Genomic DNA, 7617 nt, shown 5'->3' on the forward strand with positions numbered 1-7617 from the left:
TTAGTAATGTATACCTATTTTTGAATGTGTAGGGAGTTGACTGTATGTCAGGATTGTAAGTGGTTTATCAGTTGCGAATGTATGCATGTATGTATGCCTTGGGTTGGTTCTCGGTAGGCTTCCCTAAATAAACTTATTTGGTTTACATTACTGTGTTATTTGTTGTGTAGTGGAGACTAAATAGGCATTTTAAATACAAACTTTCCTGTTACATGCAGCTAATAGTAGCCCGTTTAAACAAAAAAAGGAAGTGAAGAGTCAAGCTCGGACGAGGACTCTGCTAATAAATCGGACGAGGAGGTTATCGAAGGGTTAGCAGGAAGTGAAATCCGTGAGTCAGAGAGGGATGATGTTCAAAAGTCGGTAGATGGAGGCGTCTAAAAAGGCAGCCAAACAAGCTAGGGTTGAAGGATGTAGCTGTCACAATTTTAGTCACAAGCTAAACACTTGTTGATACATGTATAAATTTCCTACTTCTGTTGTTGCTGTTTGTAATGACAGTGTCCGCCGCGTTTATCGAACGTTCTCACTGTAGGGATACATCTCAGAAACTCAATAAAAGTTTAAAAATTGCTTTACGGATCAAATCCCTGACTCCCAGCACAGCACAGAGAAATATTTCTGAATACCTATTACGTACCCCACTGAGGGCAATGAAACAATTCGTGGTTTTCACAGTTTTTATAATACACATTGGATGATTGTTCCACGCCAAAAATCTGTTCAAATTTCCCTCCGTACCCGCAATCCTCCCATATATAAATTAAAACATAACAAGAATTTTAAAGGCAAACAACTTGTACGTTAAACAAAGTAAAGAAACCTAATTTTTAAGCTTATCAGAACATGATAACATTGATGAGAACGTAATGCATTTTGCTAAACTTCCCAAACTAAACGTCCCTGTGAAAAGGCTCTAAAAAGACTACCTTAAAGCACGAAAATGACTGTTGATTGTGCATGAATGACAAAATGAAATTAGAAAAAACAAAAGAGATTTTCTACAGCTTCCACCCATATGTTAGAATGAGATTTTACCGGCCCCAGATATAGGTTGTATGAGGGTCTCAAAGGGATGGTGGTTTTCTTACGGCTAACGATAAAAATTTTGGCCACTCAACGGTTAACGGTTAACATCCTTTCTTTGATGATTACACCAAAAATATTTTATTTTCATCTGTTTTTACGACTAAAGGTTAAAATTTGTTAATTTGTCAGAGTTTTTGGCCGTTTTACAGCTGGCAGTTAACCTCATTGCGACTTTCTTGTACACCATGTACTATTATGGCTAATTAGGAGGGAAGCTTGGGTCGAGTTGTCTGTGCGACTCGTCCCAAGCCTGCTCCAGCTATACCACCTCTTTTCAAACTAAACGACTTACAGAAGCTTTTCTCATCTACATCACCCCTACGCAGTGGCCCAGTACAGAAATATTTATTCAACACAAATATATCCATTCCAGCATCATTGTTTACTGCACAGGTATTTATCTTTATATCATTGTCTCAGACTCTTTAGTGCAACAGATTTTGACGATATACTTGTGTGATCAGTGCTAAAGTTGACACCTTACGTACCAAAGTACAAGGAAGAGGAAGTACTCTGACGTATACGTTCGACAAATTCCGGGCTCGGAAGTGCATTTTTTTGTACTGTCTACCCTTGCCAGGGCTAGAAATGCAATATCCTTGGTTTAAAAAAGTATATCCGAGCCTGCAAATTGTTCGATCCCCAAGTCAGCGGAATCCCTTGTCCAATTTTGTAATTTGGTTTATGACTTCATCACTGATCACACATGTATTACGTTATCACATCTTCCCAGAATCTATTGTACTTAGGAGTCTTATCAGTTATTAAATTTAGGCCTTCAACTGGGGTGGGGAGGGAATATTACTCTCTTCTCTTTTCCCCGCTCCCTCCCCCGCCTCCGCCACAATCTCTAAATCAGACATGGCCGATTGAATAAACAATTGCGAGCTTCTTCCGTTAACTCTCTAGGAGCTAAACCAAAGTAAGTCAATTGTAACTTGGTACAATTGTGTGCATAATTTATTGTTACTCTGATTATCGGTCTCATTTTCTAAGTAATTCTCAGCTAGTTTCGTTCTCGGTATGCACAATGTCATCGCTACGTTTCTTTGCTACCAGGATTTTGCTACCCTTTTATTATCATGACAGTAAACTTTTAAACTCATCAGACAGGGTAGAAAGACAGGTTAAGAGTTCTCGGTACCCATTGCAAAGCGAGTTTCGGTCATCAGCTGGTTCCCCATCACTGCGACCCAACATATTTATCAGAGGACATTTCAGGTCGCCAACAATTTATTCAGGTCTTCAATTTCCTTGTAAAAAATACGTGACTGTGTATCAAAGTTGAAGTCCGGTCAACCGGGCCAGCCTTGTTCATGTAATAAGGCATGTCCAGACCTTCAGCTGACGTCACTAACAAAAAAGCGGAAAAATCGGTATAGCAAACGGTTTTCATAAATATAATAGGGCCTAAGTTACACTCGACGATTCATTTGCAAAGGAGCAGCTAAGATGCAGATCTCTGTGCGTTTCACTTTAATTGTCTTCGTCGCCGCGGGTAAGTCCATCTTTTACTGCTCTACCTTAAGGTATTAATCAAAGGGTTTATAGCACTCGAAAAACGTGGGTGTTTGCAATGTATTACAAAACATGAAATGCAAGCCCTTGTAAAAATTTATCATTCTATTCCCCACGTGGAGTTGATTTCGTTTAGTCTCGTTTCGGATGCCTTCGTTTTGTTATTTTTCTTCTTCTCTCTACTAGTTTTTTATGTTTTTCGCATTGTTTAGTCACGACGTCTAAGGATTCTAAGTTAAGGACCAACACGATGACACCCAGACTAAATTGAGTCTAGTTTTCAATCACCTTTATTTATCACTGCACGTTCGATGCATTTCTTGTCCCAGTCGGTAAAATTTCTAGCAACTTGCTGTTCGAGTCTCTCGCCAACTCTTTCAAGTTAGGGTAAGACCTGCATCTTGGCGTACTTACCCATCAGCAACACAATGTGAGAGAATTGTTTGCCCTTGTTACTTTGATGACAGTTAGAATCGAGCGAGGAAAATAAGGCGTTGGCTGCATTGTAATATTACTTTCTATGCAATAATATAACACGAATATACGACGAAATCAACAGAATTTATTAACTCTTGCAAGTAAAATACATATCCCTCCCGCAAAATAGCGAAGCCAATCGAGGCGGGAGGAAATAAACATTAAGACAAATTCTTTAATGATAAATTTGACTCAACAAAAGAAATGTCTAAACGAACATAAATTTCGTTTCTGATATTCCTGGGCTGATATCGCTATGAATCACAAACATGAAAATGATCAATCTGTATGAAGTAGGGTACGTTGGCCAATGTCCTGTACCTTAACCATATGCTTGGTCAATAACATATATCATTGTGATATTACGCCTCAGAGGCAGCGAAAGCGTTTTGGAGCGCAACGAAGGAAAGGAAGAAATATGTAGATCAAATATGTACATCAAGCCAAACACTTTTTCTACTCAAACTTCCCGAAATGATTGCTGCATAGTTTTTTTTGGCAAAAACAAACCTCCTTGCAACCTTAAAATTGTCCAATATGTCTGTGATCATTATTTTATGTGTTATGCATAAGAAGGCAGCTGGTTTACAGAAGAGTAGTTCCACAACAATGATCCTGATGAGACGATTGGCGACAAGATTATGACACTAAATATAGGAATAGTCTTGCACCATCTGGTTTGACCTGACGCAATCCCAATGAAACGATTGTTGAAAAGAGTATAAGACTAAACTTCAGCGTTAGTCTTCGCTCCGGAAGCGAAAAGTGGTTGTTTGGTTTGCTAAAGAAAACTGTTTGCATTAAAGGACCTAAGCTACGCTCGAACAATTATTCGCAAAAGCGCAGCGAAGATGCAGATCTCTGCATGCTTCACTTTATTTCTTCTCGTGGCCGTGGATAAGTTCATCTTTCTTTTTCCAACTTTTCGGTAATAATCTAAACTACAATAAACTTCGTGAACTCGAACACTTAGACGCAAAAAGTAATCAGTCAATTTCAAAGTGGAAGTAATTTCGTTTAATTCCATCTTCTCCCAGTAGTTCTGCTAGTTTTTACATAGTTTTGTCGCAAAGCGGGGAGTTTGGTTTCTCAGTTTCGGATCCAATTGGAAGACGCCTTCAGTAAATTGACTCTGATTTCATTGCGGTAACAATCTTCGCATTCATATGGTACTTGCAACTCGTATTTCTCCTACAATAAATTTATTATTGAAAATTATCTCTCTTACACTCTTTTTAACTCTTTCAAGTTAATGCAATTTCATTGTGTTTTTTTCCACACCTGCATCTTAACAAACTTGCCGATATACGACACAAGTTGAGAGAAACATTCGTTATGGATACTTTGATCTCTGCTCAAATCAACTGGAAAGATTAGGGCGTGAACTACATTGTAATTCTGCTTTCTCAGCACTGAATACCTTAACGCTAGCAGGAATCTTCTCAAATTGATGACTTGAGCTAGCGCTCTTCTGTGGCGCACATGCAACAGGGTCAAAGCCACTTGTCGTTTTTTGAAAGGAATACTGCGATCTTAGGCTGTTACACAGATACAACGTCGACTGTATAGCATAGAAGAGAAGATACGTGTTCGTATACTGACCCCAGAATTAAAGTGAGTAATTTTCATGCTGTTTTGCATAGCTGATAAAGATCTGAAATTCTTTTGTTTTTCTCCGAAGAGGTTTCAAACATCGTACTCCATCACTACAAGCCAAAAGGACGAAAATGATGGCAACATGAAACATTTTATATTTATTGTTTCCATGTGTCCTGTGCACTAATACGATCATAGAAAAAATGTATTCAGCAAGACTATTTCATCATCATTGATAGTCTGATTGAGGAGGTTAATTTGCATTGTATGTTCAGTTTTGTTCTAATTTTAAGATAAACAAATGTAATTGAAATTTCTTTGTCTGTCTTTCCTGTTCCGAAGATGCCTTTCGTTTCTCATACAAATCATCAGTGGACCTTAAAGCGATCCACGTGATGTAGAGCACAATATCCTGTAGACGCAAACATCCTGTACAATGTCCGCATGCTTGTTCAATGACGGATAAAGAGTAATATTACTTGCTAAGACCTTGCAAGTGGAGGTCTTAGGAAGCAGTATTACTCACCCAGCGCAAAAGTGGGTTATTCCCTTTACGCGCTTCGATACACGTTCAAATTGTGCTCTCAGCCTCGTCTCTTATCATTGTTACAAACCTACCTTGTTAGTTTGAACCTAACGTTAACATAAAATGACGTGCGTGATATAGTCCACATCGTTACGGCTCATTGGCAATATTCTGTACTTGAACTACTTTCTTCGTTAATAACATCCGCCGCCTGCCTCGTCATGTAAAAGGGTAAAATTACTTGCCAGAGGTGGCAAAGCGTTTTGGACAAAGAAGAAGGCAGGAAGAGGGGAGGGAGCTGGGCAGTTCATCGCAACCCAAGCCAAACACGTTGTTCTTCCTAAACATCCTAATTTGGATTCGGTATATTTCTCTGCACAAGCACTAAACTTCAATGCAATCTCAAAATTGTTCATTGTGTTCGTGACCGATTTTTGACAATGCATGTGTACGAAGATAGTTGCTTTGTGAAACAGTCTTACAAGATGACAAATGGACTGTCAGTGAAAACAACGCGAGACAGCATATTTGGTCTGAGCGTTAGTTGTGTTATTAGCCACGAAAGGGGAGGGTGAACAGATCCATAAACTATTTTTGTCAGGGGATTACTTCAAAGATTTCTACATCGATAATGAGTTCCCCTACCCCTACCTCCTTAATACTTCCGGCTTTTACAAAATTTGTGTGATAATAATCTAGAGCGTTATATTCCTTCCTAATTACTTACTTAACATTCATAAAAATCACTCTCATAACAAACGGCTCACAGATTTATTGATTTCTGTCAATCATTGCTCTTACAGCGTTTCTCCTTGGAAGTCATGGGGTACTCCCTAGCGTTGGCCAATGTACTTTCATGGAGTACTTTTGCGCTGCTCGAAAATGCGCCACATTTTTCTATAAAGGACTACAAAGGGACCCCAAAGGAGACTGTTTGTAAGTTAACTAAACTTTGAGGTGTTTTGTACGACGGGTCATCCAACTGTAACGCAATACTGCGGTATCTGTCAGGTCCCCTGTTCTGTTCATGGATTACAATGGACTCACACCCAAAAAATGCTTTAACTCCGTGGCTATCTTGTTTTCGCTACAGTGCTAAGTTCAACTAAATGAGAGACTGTGTGGTGAAGGTGATGAAATATTGTGCTAACTCACTGACAGACAGCACCATCAGAGGAATTGTAGACAAGAGTTTTGACAGCAAAGAATGTTCTGAAGGCCCCGCTCTAATACCGTCCTCATCAGCAGCATTATTGCCTTGTTCCAGCTCTTTCGTCACTGAAGCATACACCTTTGCGAGGACCTTCCAGCAAACATTCGTCGCGGACAAATCGAGTTCCTCTCTTTGCACGTGAGTTTGCGTAGACTATTTGTTTTTATACATTAAGCTGAATCATACACGCATTCTAATAGATTGTCAGTTATGGTCTAAACGCATAGATGACGTCGACGTTATCAACCATGCCTCTTTGTGATTTAAACAGATTAAAGAGATCCCATGATGCCATGGGTTTACTCAGAATGTATTTGCACTTGTTTGTTAAACATTGATAAATTAACGGAGATGATTGAGTAGGGCGCGGTTGTGGAACAAAGAACAATTTCACATTCTTGTCTCGAGAATGTTCCTCCCGATAAATTGAGAACTAGTATTATATTTGGGAACAGGCGTAAAAATTTAGCAAATTGTTTTCCTAGGACAAGGATCAAACCATTATTTCTAGTTCCTTTTATCCGAGTGTGTTAAAAAAGCCTTGACTTCGTATCGTTAATAAAATTTAGAAGACATTTAAATCCATTATATAAGAAGATAACAATTAAAATTTAAAAAATTTGGAAGAGATAAAATATAAATAAAAATGCTCCTTGGTTGAGCATAACAAGAACAGAAAATAAAAAACAGAAATATTATGATCATTGCTAGTAGTAACGGAATTAACCGACAGATTAAGAAGGCACTTTATGTAGATCCACTAAACCGTCTAAAACGCATGCACAAGAAAACGCCAGTGACCAAGCCGCGATAAAAGGCTGAGGCGAATTTTACCGATCAGAGTTGGCTCCGAACCGAAATAGATCGAAATCAATATAATCTCAGATCCAAAATTGCACAGCGAGGGAAACAGGCATGCGCAGAGTGATTTTGTTAACTTTCATTGTTTCTGGGAGGAAGCCAAGCGGAAGAAGTGTGGGAAGAATCTGATCGATTCTGCCTGCACCTTTTCCTCTGCTGAGAGAGAAGTATTGGACTTGGACTTCGCTGAATACAATCCTTTCTGCCCAAACAATCCAATCGGGACCCTGGGGCGACCGGAAATGATCAGTGCTATGGCGAGAAAGACGTCAGTGGACCTGCTGGCTTTAATGCAGCCGCTGGCATTAAACCTGATGTAATGCATTCGCTGTTGTGA

The 7617-nt window shown here is 39.2% G+C and overlaps 1 pseudogene; it reads left to right on the forward strand.

The window, feature by feature from the left end:
* Positions 1-2456: 2456 nt before the first annotated feature.
* LOC136284313 (uncharacterized) lies at positions 2457-7617 on the forward strand (annotated as a pseudogene).

Source organism: Pocillopora verrucosa, chromosome 11 (genome assembly GCF_036669915.1).
Source record: "Pocillopora verrucosa isolate sample1 chromosome 11, ASM3666991v2, whole genome shotgun sequence".
Classification (NCBI taxonomy): Eukaryota; Metazoa; Cnidaria; class Anthozoa; order Scleractinia; family Pocilloporidae; genus Pocillopora; species Pocillopora verrucosa.